The sequence below is a fragment of the Ambystoma mexicanum genome, chromosome 3p, assembly GCF_040938575.1.
Source record: "Ambystoma mexicanum isolate Mex_15411 chromosome 3p, UKY_AmexF1_1, whole genome shotgun sequence".
NCBI lineage: Eukaryota > Metazoa > Chordata > Amphibia > Caudata > Ambystomatidae > Ambystoma > Ambystoma mexicanum.
The window spans coordinates 528,542,933-528,567,809 of NC_090925.1; the positions used below are offsets into that span (position 1 = coordinate 528,542,933).

Here is a 24,877-nt window from a genome sequence, read left to right on the forward strand (position 1 = left end):
TTTTCCAAAGCTCTGTCGCAGTTACCACTCCTATGCCGCCCCCTACAGCTCCGTCTCAGACAGTACGCCTGCGCTAGAGTCCAAAATATGTAGAGGGCCACGAGTTGCAGAGTCGTGCCCCGCTCCCTTGCTTACAGCTTCCTCACAGACAGCAATCCCACGCCATTCGTCCAACCCCCCACCCCATACAGTACCCCTAAACCACCGACAACAGATACGACCTGTAGAAGACAAACTAAGCCCATCTCCACGTCCCCGACCACCAAACAAAGAGGACCCTCTCTCCCATGTCTTCTCCGACCCATCCCGAGTCCGCAAACCCTTCCCTTTTTCATGGACGCTGCTCTCTGGCGCAGTGTGGAGTGGGTGACGACACTGGGAGGTGGGTGAGGGGGTGTCCAGGACCTGCACAGCTCGTTGCATTCACGTCCCCTCCGCTCGCCATCTCCCTGTTGCCATGGCAACGCCGAGGCGGCCGCCTGCCTCCCTCCCTCCCCGTTCTATCTGCTGGGCTTGGTCCTCGCCTCCCCGCTGCTGCACTGGGCTGGACCAGCTCTTCTGGAGCAGGATCCATGGGGCTCGCGGGAGGCACCAGAAACAGCGCCTACGGCTCGCGCACAGGCCCGGCTCCTGGATCCCTGGGGAGGCAGGTCAGTACCTCTTGGTAGGGGAATATTGAAAGCTAGCCCCCCACTGCCAACCAACATCATGGTCTCGCTCACACCCCGGCAGCACAGCAGGGAGTCCAGTGTGCTCAGCCCCCCCCCCCCCACAATAGCGAGTTCGGGATGCCCACCACCACACCCATCACCACCTGCACGGCAGCGAGTGAGTACTTGGCGCTGGGTCAACCTCCACCTGTCGTCATAGCAGTGAGTGCAGGGCCCGGGGTCCCCCTGCACCTATCGTCATAGCGGAGAGCGCAGGGCGCGTGATCAACACCGAGCTCTCAGCAAAAAGAGGGCGCGAGGTACCTGGACCGTTGGTTGTCAACCCCAATGTCCCCGTACTGCAGCCAGGGCAGGGCCATCATCCTCATATGGCAACCTGTTGGATCAGAATCCGCCCACCCTGGGCACTGAGTGCAAGGCTACGAATGTACACCAATCTATCCCTCAGCAGACAGTGCCGGGCTATGGGCGAGGAACTGTGTATTCCTCAGGAGTGAGTGCCGGGCTATGGGTGAGCAGCTAGTTATCCCTCACCACTGAGTGCAGGGAGCTGGGAGAGCAGCTGCTGTCTATCCTTTAGCAACGATTACAGGGCTATGGGTGACCAGCCACTATCTATCCATGGGTGACCAGCCACTATCTATCCCTCAGCAGCAAGCGCAGGGCTATGGGTGACCAGCCACTATCTATCCCTCAGCAGCAAGTGCAGGGCTATGGGTGACCAGCCACTATCTATCCCTCAGCAGCAAGTGCAGGGCTATGGATGAGCAGCTGCTATCTATACCCCAGCAGCAAGTGCAGGGCTATGGGTGAGCAGCCACTATCTATACCCCAGCAGCAAGTGCAGGGCTATGGGTGACCAGCCACTATCTATCCCCCTGCAGGAAGCGCAGAGCTATGGGTGAGTAGCGGCTATATATATCCCTCAGCAGCGAGTGCAGGTCTCTGGGTGACTAGCCACTATCTATCCCTCAGCAGCAAGTGCAGGGCTATGGGTGACCAGCCACTATACCCCAGCAGCAAGTGCAGGGCTATGGATGAGCAGCTGCTATCTATACCCCAGCAACAAGTGCGGGGCTATGGGTGAGCAGCCACTATCTATACCCCAGCAGCAAGTGCAGGGCTATGGGTGATCAGCCACTATCTATCACTCAGCAGCAAGTGCAGGGCTATTGATGAGCAGCTGCTATCTATACCCCAGCAGCAAGTGCAGGGCTATGGGTGAGCAGCCACTATTTATCCCCCAGCAGCAAGCACAGGGCTATGGGTGAGCAGCCACTATCTATCCCCCAGCAGCAAGCACAGGGCTATAGGTGACCAACTGCTATCTATCCCCCAGCAGCAAGCGCAGGACTATGGGTGATCAGCCACTATCTATCCCTCAGCAGCAAGTGCAGGGCTATTGATGAGCAGCTGCTATCTATACCCCAGAAGCAAGTGCAGGGCTATGGGTGAGCAGCCACTATCTATACCCCAGCAGCAAGTGCAGGGCTATGGGTGACCAGCCACTATCTATCCCCCTGCAGGAAGCGCAGAGCTATGGGTGAGTAGCGGCTATATATATCCCTCAGCAGCGAGTGCAGGTCTCTGGGTGACTAGCCACTATCTATCCCTCAGCAGCAAGTGCAGGGCTATGGGTGACCAGCCACTATACCCCAGCAGCAAGTGCAGGGCTATGGATGAGCAGCTGCTATCTATACCCCAGCAACAAGTGCGGGGCTATGGGTGAGCAGCCACTATCTATACCCCAGCAGCAAGTGCAGGGCTATGGGTGATCAGCCACTATCTATCACTCAGCAGCAAGTGCAGGGCTATTGATGAGCAGCTGCTATCTATACCCCAGCAGCAAGTGCAGGGCTATGGGTGAGCAGCCACTATTTATCCCCCAGCAGCAAGCACAGGGCTATGGGTGAGCAGCCACTATCTATCCCCCAGCAGCAAGCACAGGGCTATAGGTGACCAACTGCTATCTATCCCCCAGCAGCAAGCGCAGGACTATGGGTGATCAGCCACTATCTATCCCTCAGCAGCAAGTGCAGGGCTATTGATGAGCAGCTGCTATCTATACCCCAGCAGCAAGTGCAGGGCTATGGGTGAGCAGCCACTATCTATACCCCAGCAGCAAGTGCAGGGCTATGGGTGACCGGCCACTATCTATCTCCCTGCAGCATGCGCAGAGCTATGCGTGAGCAGCGGCTATATATATCCCTCAGCAGCGAGTGCAGGTCTATGGATGACTAGCCACTATCTATCCGTCAGCAGCAAGTGCATGGCTATGGGTGACCAGCCACTATCTATCCCTCAGCAGCAAGTGCAGGGCTATGGATGAGCAGCTGCTATCTATACGCCAGCAGAAAGTGCAGGGCTATGGGTGATCAGCCACTATCTATCCCTCAGCAGCAAGTGCAGGGCTATGGATGAGCAGCTGCTATCTATACCCCAGCAGCAAGTGCAGGACTATGGGTGACCAGCCACTATCTATACCCCAGAAGCAAGTGCAGGGCTATGGGTGAGCAGCCACTATCTATCCCTCAGCAGCAAGTGCAGGGCTATGGGTGAGCAGCCACTATCTATCCCCCTGCAGCATGCGCAGAGCTATGGGTGAGCAGCGGCTATATATATCCCTCAGCAGCGAGTGCAGGTCTATGGATAACTAGCCACTATCTATCCATCAGCAGCAAGTGCAGGGCTATTGGTGACCAGCCACTATCTATCCCTCAGCAGCAAGTGCAGGGCTATGGATGAGCAGCTGCTATCTATACGCCAGCAGCAAGTGCAGGGTTATGGGTGATCAGCCACTATCTATCCCCTAGCAGCCAATGCAGGACTATGGGTGATCAGCCACTATCTATCCCTCAGCAGCAAGTGCAGGGCTATTGATGAGCAGCTGCTATCTATACCCCAGCAGCAAGTGCAGGGCTATGGGTGAGCAGCCACTATCTATACCCCAGCAGCAAGTGCAGGGCTATGGGTGACCAGCCACTATCTATCCCCCTGCAGCAAGCGCAGAGCTATGGGTGAGCAGCGGCTATATATATCCCTCAGCAGCGAGTGCAGGTCTGTGGATGACTAGCCACTATCTATCTCTCAGCAGCAAGTGCAGGGCTATGGGTGACCAGCCACTATCTATCCCTCAGCAGCAAGTGCAGGGCTATGGGTGACCAACCACTATCTATCCCTCAGCAGCAAGTGCAGAGCTATGGATGAGCAGCTGCTATCCATACCCCAGCAGCAAGCGCAGAGCTATGGGTGACTAGCCACTATCTATCCCTCAGCAGCAAGTGCAGGGCTATGGGTGACCTGCCACCATCTATCCCTCAGCAGCAAGTGCAGGGCTATGGGTGACCAGCCACTATCTATCCCCCAGCAGCCAGTGCCGGGCTATGGGTGAGCAGCCACTATCTATCCCCCAGCAGCCAGTGCAGGGCTATGGGTGACCAGCCACTATCTATCCCCCAGCAGCCAGTGCAGGGCTATGGGTGAGCAGCCACTATCTATCCCCCAGCAGCCAGTGCAGGGCTATGGGTGAGCAGCCACTATCTATCCCTCAGCAACAAGTACAGTGCTATAAGTGAGCAACTATTTATCCCTCAGCAGTGAGAATACGACCGATGGTCACCCTCCATCTGACCCTCGGCTTAGTAAAAAGTGGGCCACCAACCCTGAGCCGAGCAATGAGTAGAGGAGACAGCATAACCTGAGTGCAGGTCCTAATTCCTCCCCCCCCCCCGCCTCACTTTACTGCAGGAGCAAGTGCTGATTCTGTCCCACAGGCTGGCAATGTGTGAGTGCAGGGCCTTTGGTGAACCCTTGCCTGCAGCACACCCCAGAACGGAGTGCAGAGGACCAGGTCCGACCCTTAACCACAGGCACCCATGCCACTGGTGCCACTGGCTGGCTCTGCCCCATCCTGGACAGAGGTCAGCCCTACACTCAGACCTGGGAATGGTGTGCCACCCATTGCTGCGCCTGGATCATGTGGCAGCGCCTAGAGGCGGTTCGGGTTGTATTGTGTGCGCTATACAAGCTCTCATAAAATAGAAGCTATGATAGGTTCCTCCCCATGAGCATGCACTCTCTGGAAAAAACATGTGTGCTGTCCCACACTGCACCATCACTGCACGCGCTGCTCACTTCACCGCCTAGCTCAGGGCAGCCTACACCAGGGACCAGTCGGGAGCGCCAGTTCAGAGTGCCCGTCACCCCATTGTAATCGGGGCATTTAGAAAGGCCAGTAGCAAATCCACTTTTGCACTGGGAATCAGCATTGCATGTGTAAAGTTATACCCATGACATTGACAGCTGTGTGTCATAGAAAACGCCTTCTGCTGTTGATAGTGTGTGCTGGTACACAGTGTGGAGAATGCACATTAGCCAGCCAGAGCATGCTGGCATGGGCAGAGTCACCCACTCATGGCCTGGCTGACTCACGCTTCCTCATGCCTGCTCCTGGCCCAGCCGTTCCCCCTTCATCCTTTCAGACTCGTCCTCCACGCCCTGCCTTCCCACCTTTGGTCACATTCTCGCCGGCTGCCTGCCACCTCCGACCCCTGCACAGCCATTTCATTCAGCAGTGTTGTGTCGGCACGTTCCGGGGCTGGCGAGGCCCGAGACAGCCTCCGCCATTACCGCCCTCTCTTAGAGCAGCTGTAATTGTCGATGGCCCTGGATCCGCCGCCGCGGCCTCGACCGCAAATAGCTGGAGATCGATCGCTGTACACGGAGGCGCGCCCAGGGCCTGCTATTTTAGGCTCCCCTGCCTTCTCACCCTGGATCCCGCGGCCCTCGTCTGTCGGGGCGACTGTGGCAACTTTCCTCTGCCGCCGTTGTATTTAGTGGGGAAGAGAATCTCATTAAACGCAGATCTATGTTCGAAGGCCAGACACACGCCAGTGATCTTGGCCCATGTTTCCTGTCCGAGGTGAGTTAGTGAGCGAATGATCCAGAGGGGGGGCACCTCGCCCAGTGCACATCGCCGTGCTTCTAGGCATGGAATGTTTTTGTTGTGGTCCGTTCGACCTGTCGCGACTTTTAGCTCATGTTGCCAGATGCCCCATGCCCCCGCATGTTTCCAGCCTTGGGCTTTCAGTTGACAACATAATGCATTCTGGGATTTGTAGCCTTAGTTAGTATAATCCGGGCACACACGGCAATGGCGTATCTGATTTGTAAAAGTAAGGTGTTATGGAATCGTCTGTTAGCATTTTCTATTTATTTGCACTGTGTTGGTAATGGTAGTTTATGGTTTAACGGGACTATAAGTTGTTGAATACAAAGCGGTGTAGGCTAAACAGCCCGGGATAGTTGAACATTTCACACACGGCATGAGGCTAATGTAGACACCCAGAGTCCGCTGGCCATCAGATGTAAGGTCCGACTCTGCTGGCAACTGATTACACTTTCTGCAGCTGGCGGATGGGGCCTCTCTCACTGGGCTCCCTGATATTGCACGACTGTGTTCCTGTTGTCCCCACTATCTGGTAATCCAGTCCCTTAAAAGACGTTCTACTTAAGTATGTTACGTTGATTAACATAGCGCTTAAACCAGCCGATGGGCCATTTCAAAGCACTACAGCGGAAAGAAGGCTGTAGGACGTGGGGAGGGTCAAAAAGAAAGGAGATGTAGGAGAAAGGTTAGGCTACATAGATAAGCAGAATAGTGCTTTGAAGACATTTCAAGGCACTATGGGGGAAAACAGAGAAGTAGGTAGATTAACAAAGAGGTTGTTAGTGGGAGACGGGGAAGAGTGGCGGTGGTGTTTTTGGAGGGGCACAAGGAGAGAAAGCAGGCGGAGAGCTCCGCCGAGAGCAGAGGAGGCTCAGGGCAGTTGCTTTTTTTTTTTTAGACAACTGTTATATCTTTGTGGGGTTTATTGCCGAGTCATACGTTATCCCTTCTTCGTGCCTGTAATTTTCTTGCTATCCTAAAGCCGCTGTTTCTCCGGTGACCGGCAGTGCCTCGCTTGTTCCCCCTCGCCGTGCCACCACACGCTGTGATATGATTTGCCTCTGAGCGGAGGTGGCTATTTTTAGACACGGCCAGTCCACAGTGGAGTGTCAGCCCAAGGAGAGTGTGACTGCCTCTACATGGCAGTAATGACAGGAGAGCGGAAGAGAGATGTCAGGGGCGGTGAGAGAAGCAGTGGGGAGAAGGGCCTGTCCCAGTTCCAAAGCTCGGTGGCAGCGGGAGCGGCCTGGAGGCAGTGGAGTAATACAAAATGTGTGGGCCCCACTGCGAGCCATGCTGAGGAGGCCCACCCACCCCTAACTCGGCAACAAATCACGGGTCGTGCCTTAATGTAATATACAGCACACTTTCTGAGAAACATTGGCTAAAACCCAGAGTGTTTGCAATTGTTGTGTGGGGTAACACCAATTCAAAACTTGCAAGCCAGTAACAGTGCACAGGAACATTAATGCTTTGCTATTAAAAATACCATGTCACATTGAAAACTTGTATCAAAAGAAAAACAGAGTGGGATCCACCCTGCAAAGCCTGGTGCTCCTCGTTGCTCCACAAAAGGAGCTCAGTTCATTTGTTCTCATGTTCCAAAATTAAAAGCTTTTGTTTGTAATTGTTTGCTTCAACTCTTCAATTATATTATTACTAGTTTGCTTGCTTCAATGATCAGATGTTCAAAATATACTCATTCGAAAGTATGCTGTAAAAGATTTGTGTTTTACTCACACAATTATCCCAAGAGAATCAACAAATCCTCAGTTAACAGTACAAGCTCTTTGGCCAATGCATTTCGGTGCAAAGCACCTTAGTCAGGTCTGCATTATTTCAAAAACCAGTAGTTCAAACAAACGTTTCAATCATGTAATAAATTGTAAGTACATACCCCCATTTGAGCATGTCCCAAATGATGCATAGTTGTATGTCGATGAACAGGTCAGGAAAAAACAGAAAAAGACAGCGTACCCTAATTAGAATACTCGAACCCTTATTTGCGTTGTGTATCATACCTTTCACAAACTTCAGTAACCTGCATCATGTTTCATAATTACCTTAGATATGACTGGCGAGAATATGTGTCTCGTGTTCCTTCAATTTCAAGTATACGGAGTAGATATCTCTGCGGGAGAAACAGTATGCAATAAGTGTGTTGAAGCTGTGTGTGTTTCAATACCTGTGCAGGTAAAGCCCTTACCTCTAGGCCGTATTCGTTGAACCGTTCTGCTTGCGCGACGGGCTGCAAATGCAACCGCACACCCGAGCTTCTTGATTAAGAATTGGATTGGATAGTGCAGGCGCGCTTCCGGTCCCACCCTCCCAAGGGATTGGAGGGCGGGACGTGGTCAACGTCATGACAGCGCTCTGTCTGGAAGTAGACACTACGTACCCGGTCAGTGGGCCATGTAGTTATGTGTAGCTGTAAATATGGCGGTTTGGATATCCTTTTGGATATCCTTAAATAAAAGTGTGAGTCAGAAACCCGACTCACGCCATGGTAAAAAATCGCATGCAATAGGTTGTCAAGTTTAAGAACTTCCTCCCCCTCCTCCTCACCTGGCTCCTCTGAGGTATACTCTATTGGGATGGTCTTGGTCTTCTTTCATTCCTTCCGTGTAGTGGGAGTCTCTTTCTTGGGTGTCCTGATCTTCTTTTCGTGCAGGTAGGGTCTGGCCCATCCGGATGCCACCTTGGCAGAGAAGGAACCCTGTCCGCGGGGAACCCCGGGGGGCCAGCCCTAAATTCAGGGAAAAAGCACAAAGGCGAAAAAACCCTGTATGTTCAGATGGGTTCAAATGGCTGTAATTCTCTTCCTTGAAAACCGGAAGGCAGTCGGCGTTGGTAGAATTCAAGGGTATGTTTGTTTGTGGCTCTATTATTCCTTAGAGTTCGGACAGGAGTCTGGTGAATTGCTGGAAATGGATGTTCCAAAAATAGAAAGATGCCAAATGGAAAATCTGATTGGAAAGGTGACAAGGAAGTGGAATGGAGAGAGAGACAGTCAGCGCTAGTAGCAAGCACAGAACTAGAAGCACTAAGGTAGGCAGACAGGAAGATGCTTATGGAGCAGGAGACTGCTCAGTAAACGAAAATGAGGAGCCGGGATCAGCTTCAGAAATTAGCAAGGGCACCGTAAAACAAAGTAACCCGTAGCAAAAGATAAGGCAAGAAGACAGGAATCCGGAAGAGTTTCCAAGCAAACGTAGGAATGGAACCGGACTGATAGGAGGATGCGAGGTAAATAGAAAGTAGGAAGTAAGTAACAAACAAAAAGGCAGGAATGTCAGGAGGCGGCAGAGGATAGCAACGGTAGGGGACTCAGAAACAGAAGGAAATTGAGAATACAAAAGGAAACAGGGAAGTAGACGTTCCGCTGAAGAAGGAAAAGGAGGGCTGAATAAGGCAAAAGATGGAAAGAGGCAAGCGAATAACACGGACGAAGTTTCCTCATGAACCGCAGCGTTGGTAAACAGGTACAACGCGTCGGTTGGTGGGAGGTGTCAGAATATAAGGACTTGTCCGCCATATTGGGTGAGGACTGGAATGCGTGTACGGCAATCAATGCCTCCAGCATTTCCAGACCCTCCAATCTGAGTTCCTGACAGTATACCCCTTCTTCTCGGGGATCCCCCGGGTTTACCCGGATGAATTCGGTGGAATCGTTGTACTAGCTGTGGGGCATGGACATGGCTCACTGGTTCCCAAGTCTGCTCTTCTACCGGATAACCCTTCCAGTGAACCAGATAGTACAATCGTCCTTTGTGGTATCTGGAATCCACTAGATGAGACACTTCATATTCTTCGGGAATAGGAGACACTTGAGTACGCCCTCTGAATGCAGGTCTCTTGATAGGGTCCTCCTTATGTTCTTTCAGAAGGGAGACATGGAAGACTGGGTGCCCCCTTTGGAGATATTCTGGTAGCTTGAGCTTGAATGCCACAGGGTTTATCTGCTGTACTATTGGAAATGGCCCAAGGAAGCGCGAGGAGAATTTACCCTTATGAACCCATCTCGGCAGGAACCTGGTGGATAACCAGACCAACTGCCCTATCTTCCATGCTGGATAACCACTACGTCCCTTGTCTGCCCATTTCTTTTGCATCAGTTGCTAGCTTGATGAGCTTCTTTGGCTAATCTGTGTACCTCCTGTAGGTCCTGTAGAACTCCGTCAAGAGCTGGGATCTTGGTAGAAGGAGAACTGAGCCAGGGTAAGTGTTGGGGATGGAACCCATATGTACAATAGAAGGGACTCATCTGGATAGAGGTATGCAGGGCGTTATTATAGGCAAATTCTGCCAGAGGAAGAAAGCAATACCATTCTTCTTGTTGAGGACTGCAGAAGCATCAGAGATATTGTTCTAGGCTGGCGTTTAACCTTTCTGTTGCTCCATTGCTCTGCGGGTGATATCCTGAAGAGAGAGCCTTGTGAATACCCAGAACTTGGCAGAGAGAGGTCCAAAATTTGGATGTGAATTGGGGTCCTCTGTCCGACACAATGGTTCTGGGTAAACCATGTAAATGGACAATGTCCTGGAGAAAGGTTGCTGCCATCTCAGAGGCAGACGGTATCTGTTTGAAGGCTGAAAAATGGGCCAATTTGCTGAATGAGTCGATGGTCACCATGATTACTGTCATGCCATAGGATGAAGGGAGGTCTACTAAAAATAGGTGGATATGTGCTCCCAGGGACGGCCCGGTAAGGAATGCTGCTTCAACAATTCTAGGGGTCTTCCTGTTCGGTATTTGTTAGAGGCACAGACTGAACAAGTAGAAACGTACTGGTTTACATCACTTCTTAAGGTTGGCCACCAGAAACCTCTCCGTAGGAGATCATATGTTTTCCTAATACCTGAGTGCCCGGTTAAGGGCGTATCATGACACCAGGACAGTGTCTGTACCTGTAGCTTCTTGGTCGGAACATAGAGTGCACTTTCATAATAGTACAATCCGTCCTTGTCTTGGATCACCTTAGATGGAATCTCAGTGCACATCTGATACTGTGTTACCAGATCTCGTAGAAAGGAAACCATAGATGCCAACACTGTATGGTTTGAGAAAATAAGCTCATGTCCCTTGTAGGAACCAGATTCTTCCCCCAGATTTCTTGACAAGGCATCGGCCTTCTTATTCTCTGTTCCTGGTATGTATGTAATCACAAAATCATACCGTAAAAAGAAATATGCCCATCTGGCATGTCTGGGGTTGGAACATTCCATCTGTTGCAAGACCCGAAGGTTACGATGATCCGTTCGAATGGTAAATTGATGGTTAGCTCCCTGTAGTAGATGTCTCCACTCTTGGCAGGCAAAGTTAATCGCCAAAAGCTCCTTCTCAATAACAGAATAGTTGTGTTCGCTACAGATAAGTGTCTTAGAGTAATAAGCTACAGGGTGTTCATATCCATGTTCCTGCCCTTGAAGTAGGACTGCCCCTACTGCTCCTGAAGAGGAGTCCGTCTCCAGAATGTACGGTCTGGTCTGATCTAGTTGGACTAGGATGGGAGCGGTAGAAAAACACTTCTTTAGATATTGGAGCCCCCTTTGGAGCTCATCGCCAAAGATGAACTTAACACCCTTCTTCAATAAAGAGGTCAGAGGTAACACCTTGTTGGAAAAGTTGGGAATGAACCTCCGACAAAAATTGGCCAATCCTAAGCTCTGCAGCTTCTTGATGTTAACTGGATTCTTCCACTCAGTGATCGCCCTTACCTTGTTAGCATCCATTTCGATAACTTCCTTGGACAAAACGAATCCCAAGTAGGGCACGGAAGTGGATTCAAAAATGCATTTTTCCAGTTTAACCAGCAACTGATGGGATTAAAGACGCCATAGGACCTGTCTGACCAGTGATCTGTGCTCTGAAATTGTCTTGGAGAAGATAAGAATATCATCCAGATACACTACCATGGATACAAATAGCATATCAGAAAAAACCTTGTCCATGTATCTTTGAAAGACTGCTGGAGCATTTACTAGGCCAAACGGCATCACTCTATACTCAAAGAGTCCGAAAGGGGTACGGAACGCTGTCTTCCATTCGTCCCCCTGTCTTATTCTCAGAAGGTGATAGGCCCCTCTTAAGTCAAGCTTAGTAAAGTATTCCGCTCCTTGAACCGCCTCCAGAATATCTCGAATCAAGGGCATGGGGTATCTATCCCTTATGGTGACCTTGTTCAGACCCCTGTAATCTATGCAAGGGCGTAGTTCCGCCGAGTCTTTCTTTGGAATGAAGAACAAGGAAGCTCCACAAGCAGACTTGGACTCTTGGATGAGTCCGTTTTGTATGTTTGCGTCAAGGTAATCCCTTAATGCCTTCCTCTCCGGTAACAACAGTGGATACATCCTCCCAAAGGGAACCACTGCATCTGGTGTTAGGTCAATGCAGCAGTCCTCAGCTCTATGCGGCGGGAGTTGTCGGGGTATGGTATCCAGGAACACCTCTGAGAATTCCTGATAGTGGAGAGGATCAGAAGCAACTGTGATCAGTTCTGGGATTCTGCTTATGGAAGACTCTGGGGGTTTTGAGACCAAAGGTAATTCAAAAAAGTGTGATTTACAGAACTTGGAATCGAAGTGTACCTTGTTGGCGGTCCAATCAATGTGAGGGTTGTGCCTCCTTAACCATGGAATACCGATGACCAAAGGAAAATGGGCTGCTCGGATCTGATCGAAGACCAGAAGCTCCTCGTGGTGGCTTAACCTCATTCTCAAAGGGATTGTCTCCTTGGTTATCGGCCCAGACGACAAGGGTCTACCATCAACCCCTTCCACTGGGATAGGTGCGGCCTTAGTTCTAGTGGAGACAAGATGTTCCGCTGCCCACTTGGAGTCAATGAAGTTCCCTGCTGATCCACAGTCAAGAATAGCTAATACCTCAGTGGGACCGGCCTCTGTTAGCCAAAGGTGGACTCGGAACACCATCCAACTGTTATCCTCAGGAGTGTTTACTGCTCTTGTATGGTTGCAAGGGTGTTTGAGACCTCCCCCGAAACCTCCCTTGCTGTAGATCGAGGGTTGAAGTTTCCCTGTCTTCTAGGAGGTACTTTAGGACAGTCTCTTAATAAGTGCTTTGAAGAGCCGCAATACATACACAACCAAGACTCTCTTCTTCTCTTTTTCTCTTCCTGCGTTAATGGTCCTCGGGTTGTTCCAATCTGCATAGGTTCATCAGTGGGATGAGAAGACCTGGTGGGAGGAATAGAAGAGGGTAGAGGGGTTGGTCGAAAAGTGCCTCTGGTTCTTCTTCTTTCTGATCGTCTTTCCTTCAAACGAAACTCTATCTGAAGAGACAATGTCACCAGGTCCTGGAAAGACGCAGGTCGGGCTACTCGAGCTAGCTCATCCTTAATCTCTTCATGAAGGCCGCGTCGATAAATGGTTTGCTGGGAGGAATCCGGCCAATCCGCCTTGGCTGCCAGTCTCTGGAAACGGGAGAGATAGGTTTGGACGTCAGTGTTTCCTTGTTCGACATCTAAGATTGCTCCTAAAGAAGAGTAAAATACTTCAGGTCTGTCGAATCGTTCCTTAAACACCTCCGTAAAACGATCGTAGTCATCCAATATTGGTTTGTTTCTGGTTACAAATGGTGTAGCCCATGAAAGTGCATTTTTCCGTTAGATTGGCTATTATAAACCCAACCTTGGATCGAGCAGTCTCGTAGGCGTGACTACGAAAGGCAAAATATACCTTACACGCATCGAGGAACTCCTTCATTCCTCCTGGGTGACCATCATACTTGCCAAAGGATAGAGGCATTGTAGGCAAGTCTCCGCGGTCATCACGATGCATCACAACCCGTTGTCGGAGGGCGATATTTTTGGTTCTCAGGGCCTGGACCTCCATAGTTAGATTCTGCATGGCGGCCACCAGTTCTTGATACTGTTCCAATGACGGCATGGTGGGTTCTGGGCGTTGTATGCTGTCAGGTTTAAGAACTTCCTTCCCCTCCTCCTCACATGGCTCCTCTGAGGTATACTCTATTGGGATGGTCTCGGTCTTCTTTCGTTCCTTCCGTGTAGTGGGAGTCTCTTTCTTGGGTGTCCTGATCTTCTTTTCGTGCAGGTAGGGTCTGGCCCCTCCGGAGGCCACCTTGGCAGAGAAGGAACCCTGTCCGCGGGGAACCCCGGGGGGCCAGCCCTAAATTCATCGAAAAAGAACAAAGGCGGAAAAAACCCTGTATGTTCAGATGGGTTCAAATGGCTGTAATTCTCTTCCTTGAAAACCGGAAGGCAGTCGGCGTTGGTAGAATTCAAGGGTACGTTTGTTTGTGGCTCTATTATTCCTTAGAGTTCGGACAGGAGTCTGGTGAATTGCTGGAAATGGATGCTCCAAATATAGAAAGATGCCAAATGAAAAATCTGATTGGAAAGGTGACAAGGAAGTGGAATGGAGAGAGAGACAGTCAGCGCTAGTAGCAAGCACAGAACTAGAAGCACTAATGTAGGCAGACAGGAAGATGCTTACGGAGCGGGAGACTGCTCAGTAAATGAAAATGAGGTGCCGGGACCGGCTGCGGAAATTAGCAAGGGCGCCGTAAAACAAAGTAACCCGTAGCAAAAGATAAGGCAAGAAGACAGGAATCCGGAAGAGTTTCCAAGCAAACGTAGGAATGGAACCGGACTGATAGGAGGATGCGAGGTAAGTAGAAAGTAGGAAGTAAGTAACAAACAAAAAGGCAGGAATGTCAGGAGGCGGCAGAGGATAGCAACGGTAGTGGACTCGGAAACAAAAGGAAATTGAGAATACAAAAGGAAATGGGGAAGTAGACGTTCTGCTGAAGAAGGAACAGGAGGGCTGAATAAGGCAAAAGATGGAAAGAGGCAAGTGAACAACATGGACGAAGTTTCCTCACGAACCGCAGCGTTGGTAAACAGATACAACGCGTCGGTTAGTGGGAGGAGTCAGAATATAAGGACTTGTCTGCCATATTGGGTGAGGACTGGAACGTGCGTACGGCAATCAATGCCTCCAGCGTTTCCAGACCCTCCAATCCGAGTTCCTGACATAGGGTCTGGTGTGTGTTAAAAAGAGATCAGAAGTCGACCTGATCGTTATAGAAATGTAGATTGGGCCGCCCATCCTTAAAGCCTGCTCTATTTCATAACTTGTGTAACCACGAGTGAGAAATGTATCTCCCATCTTGCTGATAGCCTCTTGATAATCTGTAGGATCACTTATGATCCTTTTTGCTCTCAGCATCTGACTATATGGTAGATTCTTTATCAAGCTTGGTTGGTGAAAGCTTAATTTGTGAAGAATGTTATTCCTATCCGTGGGTTTTTGATAGATGTTTGTCCTGAAACCCGTGCTTCCTTTGGTGATCTTTACATTCAGAAAATGAATGGTCTCTATGGAGTGTTCTGATGTAAATTGTATGCGTTGATCAATGCTGTTCAAATATTCAAGAAAATTCTTCAATTCGTCTTCGGTGTCGTGCCAGATTCCTAAAATATCATCAATGTACCGAATCCATAGCCTCATCTTGTTGTTCCATCCCTCATTTTTCAAGACGTGGTCTGTTTCGAACTTGTGCATAAAGGCATTAGCGTAAGATGTTGCCATAGTGGTTCCCATTTCTGTTCCTGATGTTTGAAGAAAAAAACTTTTTGTTATATTCAAAATAAGAGTTTTCACTAATGAATTCAAGTAATGCCATGATGAATTCTTTTTGAGCTTGGATATTGTCTTCATGTAACAGTAGCCATTCTACTGCTGCTCTTCCCTGGTCGTGTGGTATGGATGTATAGAGACTTTTAACATCTATTGTGAACATAATGTCTGTTGTGATATATTCGCATTTTTTAAGATGTTGCAGAAAATGAGAAGTGCCTTTCACATATGTTGTGGTCTTCTGTATAAAGGCTGTAAAAAGTAGTCTATGTAGACTCCTAAGGGTTGTAATATGCTGTTGGTGCCAGCCACTATGGGTCTCCCTGGTGGGTCAATAAGACTTTTGTGCACCTTAGGCAATGTATAGAAGTGAGGAATTTTCGGGAACCTGTTTGTGAGAAACGTCTTGTTATGATCGTTAATCTAGCTTAGTTCTTCAACTTTGACCAGTAACTCTTCCAAATTACGTTATGTTGCATACGTGTTGCGATCCTTCAATTGTCTCTGGCATTCTGCATCATATTTTGTAGTATCTAGGAGCACTAGTGCTCCACCTTTGTCCGCACTTCTTATGGTTAATTTGTCGTCACTGTATAATCTTTTGATTAGTTCCATTTGTGGGGATTCATGTTCCCACGTGTTCTAGATTTAATGACGAGGAGCACCAGGCTTTATAGGGTGGATCCTACTCTGTTTTTCTTTTGATGCTATGTTTTTGTTATAGCCCTGGTGTCATTCGGGCTATTCCTAACCTGGTAGCTCCATATATAAGAAGCAAATTACTGCAAACGCAATAAACACGCCATTTGATCCAAATTCTGAACTTTTTTTTACATTATAAACTTGTCCCACTGGCTGCACAATGTAGACCAGTGTAGACACGTAATAATATGTTGGGGGAAGGGGCATGATATCCGAAGAAAAGGTGCCCCAGTCAAATGAATAGGGACAAAATAGTGTGCCATGAAAGTTGGGTGGGACAAACACCCCTGTCCTCCCCTAAAATTACGCCCATGCATTCAAGCCCGGATCTCTGTGGCCTCTAACAACACGGCCAAACTCTTTAAAATCTGCAAGGAACTGGTCAATCCTGTTGCGGTCTCTACCTCTCCTGTTCCCTCTCAGGCCCTCTGTATGGTTCTGGCCTCTCACGTCTGCGCTAAAACTCAGGACATACTGTCCTCTATCTCCTCTTCCTCTCTCAGCCCCCCTTTGGCCATCTCTAACTGGCCTCCTCCTTTCTCCTCTTTCTTTCTGACAACACCTGACAAGGTTTCTAGACAAGTCCGATCTAAGAAAGTGTCGCCCAAACAGGTGCTCCACTGCCCCTCCAGAACCATCAAGGACCATATTGACACCCTCGCTCCAGCCTTGGCCGATTTCTGTAATCATTCTTTCACCACTGCAATGCCCCCCTCTCCCCTTAAGCACTCCCTTGTGCACCCACTCCTCAAGAACCTGTCTGCCAGTCCTACCAGCCCGGCAAATTATCGCCCAATCTCCATCACCCCTTTCCTTGGCAAACTCTTGGAAAAGCTGGCCTTTTCCCAGCTTACTCTTCACACTGAATCTGTTGTCTCCATGACCATCAATCTGGCTTCAGAGCTGCCATAGGCAGGGAAACTGCTCTCCTGAACACCCATGAAGAACTGCTCTCTAACCTTGATTCCAGCATTCCTTCTGTCCTAATCCTTGTTGATCTTTCCTCTACTTTTGGCACAGTCCACCACGCCATCTTGATCAATCGACTACGTGAGAACCTGGGCATCACGGATCAGGCCCTGACATCGCTGTCCTCGTTCCTCTTGGGCTACCCATCCCAGATCCAACTTGGTCCCTTTCTCTCCGCCACTGCTCTCTCTACCTGTGGCATTCCCAAGGGCTCTATCCTCTCACCCTGGTTTTTCAAACTCTACTTGGCCCCTTTGGCCCACCTGATCTCTACCTTCTCTAACTGTCAGTGTTATGTGGATCAGCTTTCCTTCAGGCTCCTCTGCTCTCTCGCTCATTCCTGACTGTCTATCTGCGATTCAGTATTGGTGCGCCTCCAACGATCTCTGCCTTTTATGCCAGTAAGACAGAGATCCTTCTCATTGGGACCCCTGCCCCTACTTTTCCCCGTTCTCTCTGGCTGCCCACCTTGGGCCCTCTTCTTTCGCCTTCCTGCAAGGCAAAAAACCTTGATGTCATCTTCAACTCCACTCTCTCGTTCTCTCCTCACCTCTCAGATGTCACCAATAAGTCCCACTACTATCTACTCCTCCTCAAAGAGACTCTTCGCTTTCTCACTTTGCCCCAGAAGCTCACTGTCTCCAGAGCCCTGTTTCTCACTAGGCTGGACTCCTGCAACAGCCTCTTTCTCAATTTGCCTTCCTCTACTCTCCACCCCCTGCAACTAATCCAGAACAGGACTGCAAGACTTATCCTTGGCCTCAAGCCCACGGATCATATCTCCGCAGTCCTGAAATCTCTCAACTGGCTTCTGGTGGCTGCAAGGATCAAGTTCAAGAGCCTTTTCATTGTTCACAAGGTTTTCTGGGGTCTGGGCCCACACTACAACCAATACTCTCTTCCAAAATACCTTCCTTCTCAAACCCTTTCCCAGCTACCTCCAACTCTCTAAGGGTTAGATGCTTCTCCAGACAGAGAATGGGGGTAGATCTCTCTCCTCTGCAGGTGCCTCCCTCTGGAATGGCCTCCCTGCCCTTCTCAAACTTGAGTGGACCACCTGAAGTTCCAGAAGCAGCTCAAAACGACTTTCCTCTTCTCCTCTGCTTTCTCTCTCTCCCTCCCCTGCTGACCTACCTGACCTACTTGTCTGCTGTAGTGACTGGTTGCTTGGCTACCCTCAGAGTCTCACTGAATCCAGGCTCTTTCTTGATCAGACACCCTTGTACTGCCTCCTGGCCTACCACACACGTAGGGGCTGTAACTTTAACCCTACAGTCCCTTGTTCCCCGTGCACTACCCAGAGCCGCGCTGCCCTGGCTGCACTTACTCAGAGCATTACTGCCCTGTTTTCCCCTCCCCCTTTCCTTACACGACCCCTCCCTTTCCCCCTTGCAATTCTCGTTTTTGCACTTGCATAATCTGACTGACACAAGGCCTAGTAAGATCATTTGTCTTGTCCTCCCTCTATCTTCTCTCCCTTGTCTTGTAACACCTAGAAACACTTGTGTACAGGCGAGTTATAAATGACTTATATCATATCATATCATTTTATCACAGATGGCCATAAAAATATACAATGCCGCAATGAGAAATGGCTAAACTGGCAGCACCCAAATGTCAGTCTAGCCAGGTAATTAGACTTAGCAGGACTGCTTTATCAGAAATGTACAGTTAAAAAAAGTCATACCAAAGTGAGAAATGACTAGATTGGCTGCACCAAAATGCCCCTCTAGCCACTAATACTACATATCATGCCTGCTTAGCCTGGACATGGACAACCATTATGCTTTATCGCACAACCCCGCCCCCCCCACACATCCCCTCTCCTTCGCACCCCTTACCCTGGCCTCCAAAATCAGCTCTTTGGCCCAGAATTACCTTCACATCCCTCTTCCTTGTCCCAGTGCTTATGTATGAGGCTCCTTGCCTCATGAGAAGAAGTGGGACTAGGAGTAATTAAGATTACAGGTAGCTAAATCAGCCATTACCTCCATGTACCTCTACTTCATCCCAGTACTTGTATATGAGGTAAAGAAATTATTGATTTAGAGATACCTGTAGGTAGACTAGCATCTAAAGATAAGGGGGCGAGGAGCCTATCAGATGGTGCGCCGAGTGGTACACTCTCACAATTTAGAAATACTTCTATGATGGGGAAACAACAAGAGGGTAGGCAACAAACACCTATTAGACCAGTTTTAGAGATACCCAAAATACTCACACATAGGAAAATAGCTTATACTCAAACAGATAAGGAAGGGCATGTGCGAAAAAGTGGATAGAGCAACTGATACCCATCAAATTATATCAGAAAGTTGCATTGCAGCTAAGGATACACAGGAAATGCCTGATCTAGGTAGGGAGGATAGGAAAGACTATCTCCTTCCACTCCTATCTAATTTACATATTAGTTTGAATTTGGCTTTGAAAACCTTGAGTGAGTCACAGGAGATTCTCTGTGGCTCCATGATAGGGCAACAAATTGCTTTTAACCAACTGGTAACTCATTTGGCATTTTTGGAGGGCATAGTGGAGGGTAAAACCATTAATGAACAGAATACTAAAGAACAGAGCTTACTGGATAAATATAGAAAGGAACAAGATACTAGGCTAACAACCATGGATGCGAAGATCACCACTTTGTTGGAAGTTATGCTTACAGGAGATCACCCTACCTCTTCAAATAAAGGGATAGGGGACCTCAACCTCACTGGCCAAGGAGACAATAAATCCAGTAATAGAAATTATGGAAAGGAACTGAGCTGTCCAGATAGTCCCTCGGTCCTTTTGGGCATTATTACTAAGGCAACAGAAGGGCCCACTCAAGAACAGGATTTGGGAAATAGTAGTGCTCAAGAGCATGGGAGAGAAACAGCAACGGAGGGGGAATGTTTGAATATTAGTAGTGAGGACATTATAATTATCCAACATACTCCTCCTAAAAAGGGGCAAAAATGTAAACAAAAGACTAAACATAGAGAGGAAAAATGTGTAGGGCAAACCTTGGAAATAGGTGACATGATCAATACCGATAAAATAAGCCCTGTCAATAGTTCTGACTATGATATAAATGAGGTGCCCCAATCTCCAGTATGTAGACGTAAGAAGACAAAAAAGCAGATTAGGATGCTTAAAAAAACTAAAAATATGCCCAATACTAAAATTAAAGGTAGAAATTCGAATCTCAAAGCTATCAGAAGCATCCCAGCTCAGGAAGAACGAGAGGATAGTGGGGTACCTAAAGTCCCTAACAGGGAAGAGAGTTATGTCCAGGGCGAGCACAAAAAAAAAAGACTCCTTAGGCAGGGGAGAAAAAAATATCGACCCTATCATGGATAAGAGTAATTTACAGAAATTTGGGCAAGAGCACCCACAAACCAAACAAACAAAGATGACAGCGTTTGGTAAAATAACTAGTACCAAACATGCTAGAACATCTATAGGCACACAACAACCTAAGATCCCTACTAATGCTCAAGTAATAACACCGGTAGTATGTTCTAGCATCTCCTCCCTTAATGGGCCGATTGCTATGGTTGAGAGTGGGAGTGGTTTAACCCTTAATAACATGGGAGAAAACCCCCTAGATACACAATCATTTATAACACAAGATTCTCAAGGAAATGCATCGAGCAAATTCTCTGCTGATAACATTAAGAAGCAATCTATCTTGCCCCAGCCCCCTTCTAAGATCCATACAGGGAAAATCTTGGGTTGGATTAACAAGAATAAAACAGATTTGCAGGCCAGTTTAAACAGAACACATATCTTAAATCTGTTCAAAAAAATTCCCTTACTACGAGCAATAACAACAGACGATATAGACGCTATTTCTCTACCCACCACAATAACCATAGAATGGTAAGTTGTTTTCATTCAGTGATGGTAGCAGATATGGTGCGTGCTCAAGAAAAAAACCTTAACTCTTTGGGCTATGAGCTATCTGCATTAGCAGATGACAAAGAGGCCGACAATTTCCTTCAATATAAGGAACCAAATTATACTCAAACTCAACAAACCACGCAATTGGGTAAGAATAAAGTCAAAAATTCTGGTCCAGGGTTGGCTCTAATTTCCAATGTCCTGAACAGTGGCTAGGTTTGGTCATGGTTGCAACCAGCGCTTAAAACGTTAGAGACACTTACGCAGGGTAATGGGTGCTCCTAACAGCTCAAATATTGAGGTGATTTCCTGGAATTCGTGTGAGGGTCTACACTTGCATACGTTTTTGAACAAAAGAGAAAATTATACTTGCCCCCGTATTTACCTTTTCCAGGAAACTATGATGCTGTCTGAAATGTATATAGAATTTTTCTACACTTTTTCTTCATTAGCATGAAGGGGGCTGGTGGGTAGGCCTAGCGGCGGTTTGATTACTGCCATTGATCGCAACTTACGGTTCCACAGTGATGTGATTTTTAGGAGTGATTGGCTTTTGGGCATTGCTCTCTCATCAGAGAATAATGTAGACCCGATACTCCTGTTGAATTTATACTGGAACCCTCTAAAGGTGACCATTGAAGTAGTGGAAGATTCCTTGGATGCTATTCTGGGAGGTTGGTTCGAGAAGGGGTTAGGAAATCATATTATTTTAGGAGGTGACTTTAATTCGGCCTGTGCTGAGGGCTTCACGTTAAACGAAAGAGGAGTGATTCCTAGATCCCTTCACCCCAATCTTAAAAGAGGTATATTGTGGGATAAATATCTTGACCATTGGGATTTGGGTCTTCTAGATCACGCCTTGGATTGGAATTTACCTAAATATACCTGGAAAAGAGGAAGTATTAGCTCCAGAATTGACTTTTTCTATGTATCGAACAGCTGGAAGCAAGCCTGTGGAAAACTGACACTTTTGGAGGTAGAGTTGGGTGACCACATTCCCTTATGCTTTTCTCTTTCTATTCCCAATGTTGGCAATCACAGTAAACCTATGCTTTTGGGCCTAAAGACTGAAAATAATGGGAGAAGAATTGCATGGAATAAGAAATTGATTGTGAAATTTAATGCTTTGGTTTGGGAGAACCTATCCCTAGTGTTGCAACATATCAATAGGGAGGAGGATATCGATTTGGGGGGATCCTACTATAATATTATAACATCCAGTGTATATAAAATTAGTAGGACTAGTGATAGGGAGGCGTTGAAATCAAGGGGAAGGGCAGGTGACCCTAGAATCCAAGGCTCTAAGCGTATTAAATATAGGGAAATTAAAGCTCTGAAGAAACTACCCATTTCCTTTTCTGAAAATCAGCTTAGAAAGAAAAAAAATATTCTGAAACACAAACATTTGATCAAGTCCTTGAAAATGGATCAATATCTTGAAGCACACCAATTGATGCTGTACAACCTCTGCAAGGGCAGAGATGTAAAACTTTTGGCTACTGTCAATACTACACTTATGCCTATAAAAGACAGACTTGATTGCCCCATCCAAGCAGCGGTGTGGTGCACCTTCTATAAGTAAACGTTTGCCTTGCCTTCTGTCTTTTCTAGAGAACAGGATTTAGACCTAGGTCCTCCGGTGGTGGGTGATTGTTTGTGGGATATTGAGGATATTATGTGGGCTATCAATAAACTAAAAACATCCAGAGCGCCGGGCCCTGATGGTATTCCCCCTTTTGTTATAAAGGCGGCCCCTGAAATGTGGGCAGAGTTGCTCAAACCCATATTTGATGAGATTTTCAAATATCACATTATCCCCAATTCTTGGGCCCAAAGCATTATTGTCCCTATATTCAAAAAAGGGGATGTTCTAAACCCCTGCAATTATAGACCAATAGCACTTTTAGATGTAGCTAGTAAGGTCTTTGGAATTTTACTTCTAAGAGACCTTAACAAAGTGATTAGAAGGAATGCTTGCTTTAGCAAATTTCAGGTTGGCTTTAGAGAAGGCTTAGGAACAGACTTGAATGGGAATATCTTGGCCCATCTAAGAGATTCAGTTCATCAATCCAACATGGGTGAAGTTTTTATGGCATCCTTGGACCTTTCTAATGCTTTCGACGGGGTCATCAGAACTAGATTGTGGACTAAAATGCTAGCAATGAACTTTCCATGTAAGATTGTCCAACTCTTGGCTCTGCTACATAGGAATAACTCGGTCAGGGTGCGCTTAACCCAAGAAGGTTCTCTTTCCATTGATACTATGGTTGGGGTTAAGTAGGGCTGCTCACTTGCACCCACGCTCTTCAACCTGTACGTTAGCAATGTGGAAGACATATGGCATGGTCCTTCCATTGCTCCGGTAAGGCTGGGGAGTTTGGCTATCGAGTGGATGGCCTTTGCGGATGATTTTATTCTTTTTGACCGTACCCCACTTGGCCTCCGTAGAAAGATGAATATTTTTTATCAATATGTAATGATGAACAATCTTTCCCCTAATGCATCAAAATCACGAACGATTGTAGTTTCGAAGAAGAGAATTGTCAAATCGTATACTTGGAAGATGGGAGATGATCCGGTGGAACAGGTTCAGGCTATAACTTACCTCGGGTATACGTTCTCTAATAAATCTAGATAAAGATGTGGAAATTGAGTCTTGTAGAAAAAGCGACTAAATTAAAGACTCAAATGAAATTTCTGAGTGTTAGGGTATGTACATTTTCGCTCTTATCAATAAGACGTTTTTATCTAGCGAAATGTGAGCCGATTCTTTTGTATGGTTTGGACATTTGTACCCATGACATGGGCTTATATTTGAATGTGGTCCAGGGGAAAATGTGGAAAGAAGTATTGTGCCTATCCATGGCAATCCCTAACACCATTATTCGTCATGAGCTATGTCTTATCTCACTTAAAGCTAGATATTTGTGGAGACAATTATCCTTATTCAGAAAAATTAATGATCCTCACGTTAACACCCTATATGAGTTGTTAAATAAGGTTGTTGAGTCCAGGGCAGTGAAATCTATCAGGGGATTCAGTGATAGAATGAATTCTCTGCTAGATACTCTAGGTTCCTGCATAAATGGCCTGGTTCAACGACCTGGACTAGTCAAGAGACTTTTATTTAGAGCAGATTGGGTGGATACAGTTAATGGCATAGGGGCCTATGCAACCTCTAAGGAATATGCTAATTTCGGGCATGCAAGGGAATGTATTCCCCTTTATTTACAAAGATTCCCTTGCCATAGGGCGAGAACAATGTATATGAGGTTTAGACTCAATCAGATGCCTACCTTAGAAAGAATACATAATTGGAAACATAAAGAAAAGGGGCTTATTTCAAATCAAATTAGCCTTACATGTCGCTTCTGTGGAGAGACTGACATGCTAGAAACCCTTAAGCACCTTGTCCTAACATGTTCCCATTTTGGGTCTAAATGAGCTCTCTATCTCAAAGATAGATTCAATGGGGATTTTGAAATATCTACCAACTTGTTTTGGAGTCGTTGTATATGGGGTGTAAATATTTCTTTAAGTCTTGCATTGAACTCACTGCTCTACAATATAACGGAGGAATTGGAGGTAAAAAATAAAGAACTTAATGTATAATGCCTCTGCAGTGAAATAACGGCAATGAACATAACGGCTAGGAAAGATACTTTTTAAGACGTTTTGATAATGTTTGTGATTTTGATGAAATATTTTCTTTTTCCATTGATTGGCATTGTAGCATTGTCTCCTTTTTGTATCTTTTTAAATCTTTGTATGACTATTTTGATAAAATGAAATGTATACTTTTTTCTTGTGTGTGAAATGTTGTATACGGTTTTTTGTAAACTAACAATACAACAAGAAAAAAAAAATAAAAAAATAAAAAAGTGTGCACTTTTTCACCATACAGGCACACCCATGCAGCCACACATACATTTAAGGGTGCACCCTTTCACCATACACTCACACAGGCAGCGACCTATACAATTAAGTGTGCACACTTTCACCATGCAGGCACACCCAGGAAGCCACCCATACATTTAAGTGTGCAACCTTTCACTGTACAGGCACACACTCACACCCAGCCATCCAT

At 47.3% G+C, this 24,877-nt stretch overlaps 1 protein-coding gene across 2 annotated transcripts in view; it reads left to right on the forward strand.

Annotated features, from left to right (window-relative positions):
• Nucleotides 1-423: 423 nt before the first annotated feature.
• Nucleotides 424-24,877, forward strand: part of LOC138580588 (E3 ubiquitin-protein ligase RNF182-like) — a 198,667-nt gene continuing 174,213 nt past the window's right edge. The window contains exon 1 of one of the 2 annotated variants that reach the window (XM_069651246.1): nt 424-650. The gene's annotated coding sequence lies outside the window, so the exon portion shown is untranslated. The remainder of the gene's footprint in view (nt 651-24,877) is intronic. The other variant, XM_069651245.1, reaches the window with a different exon arrangement.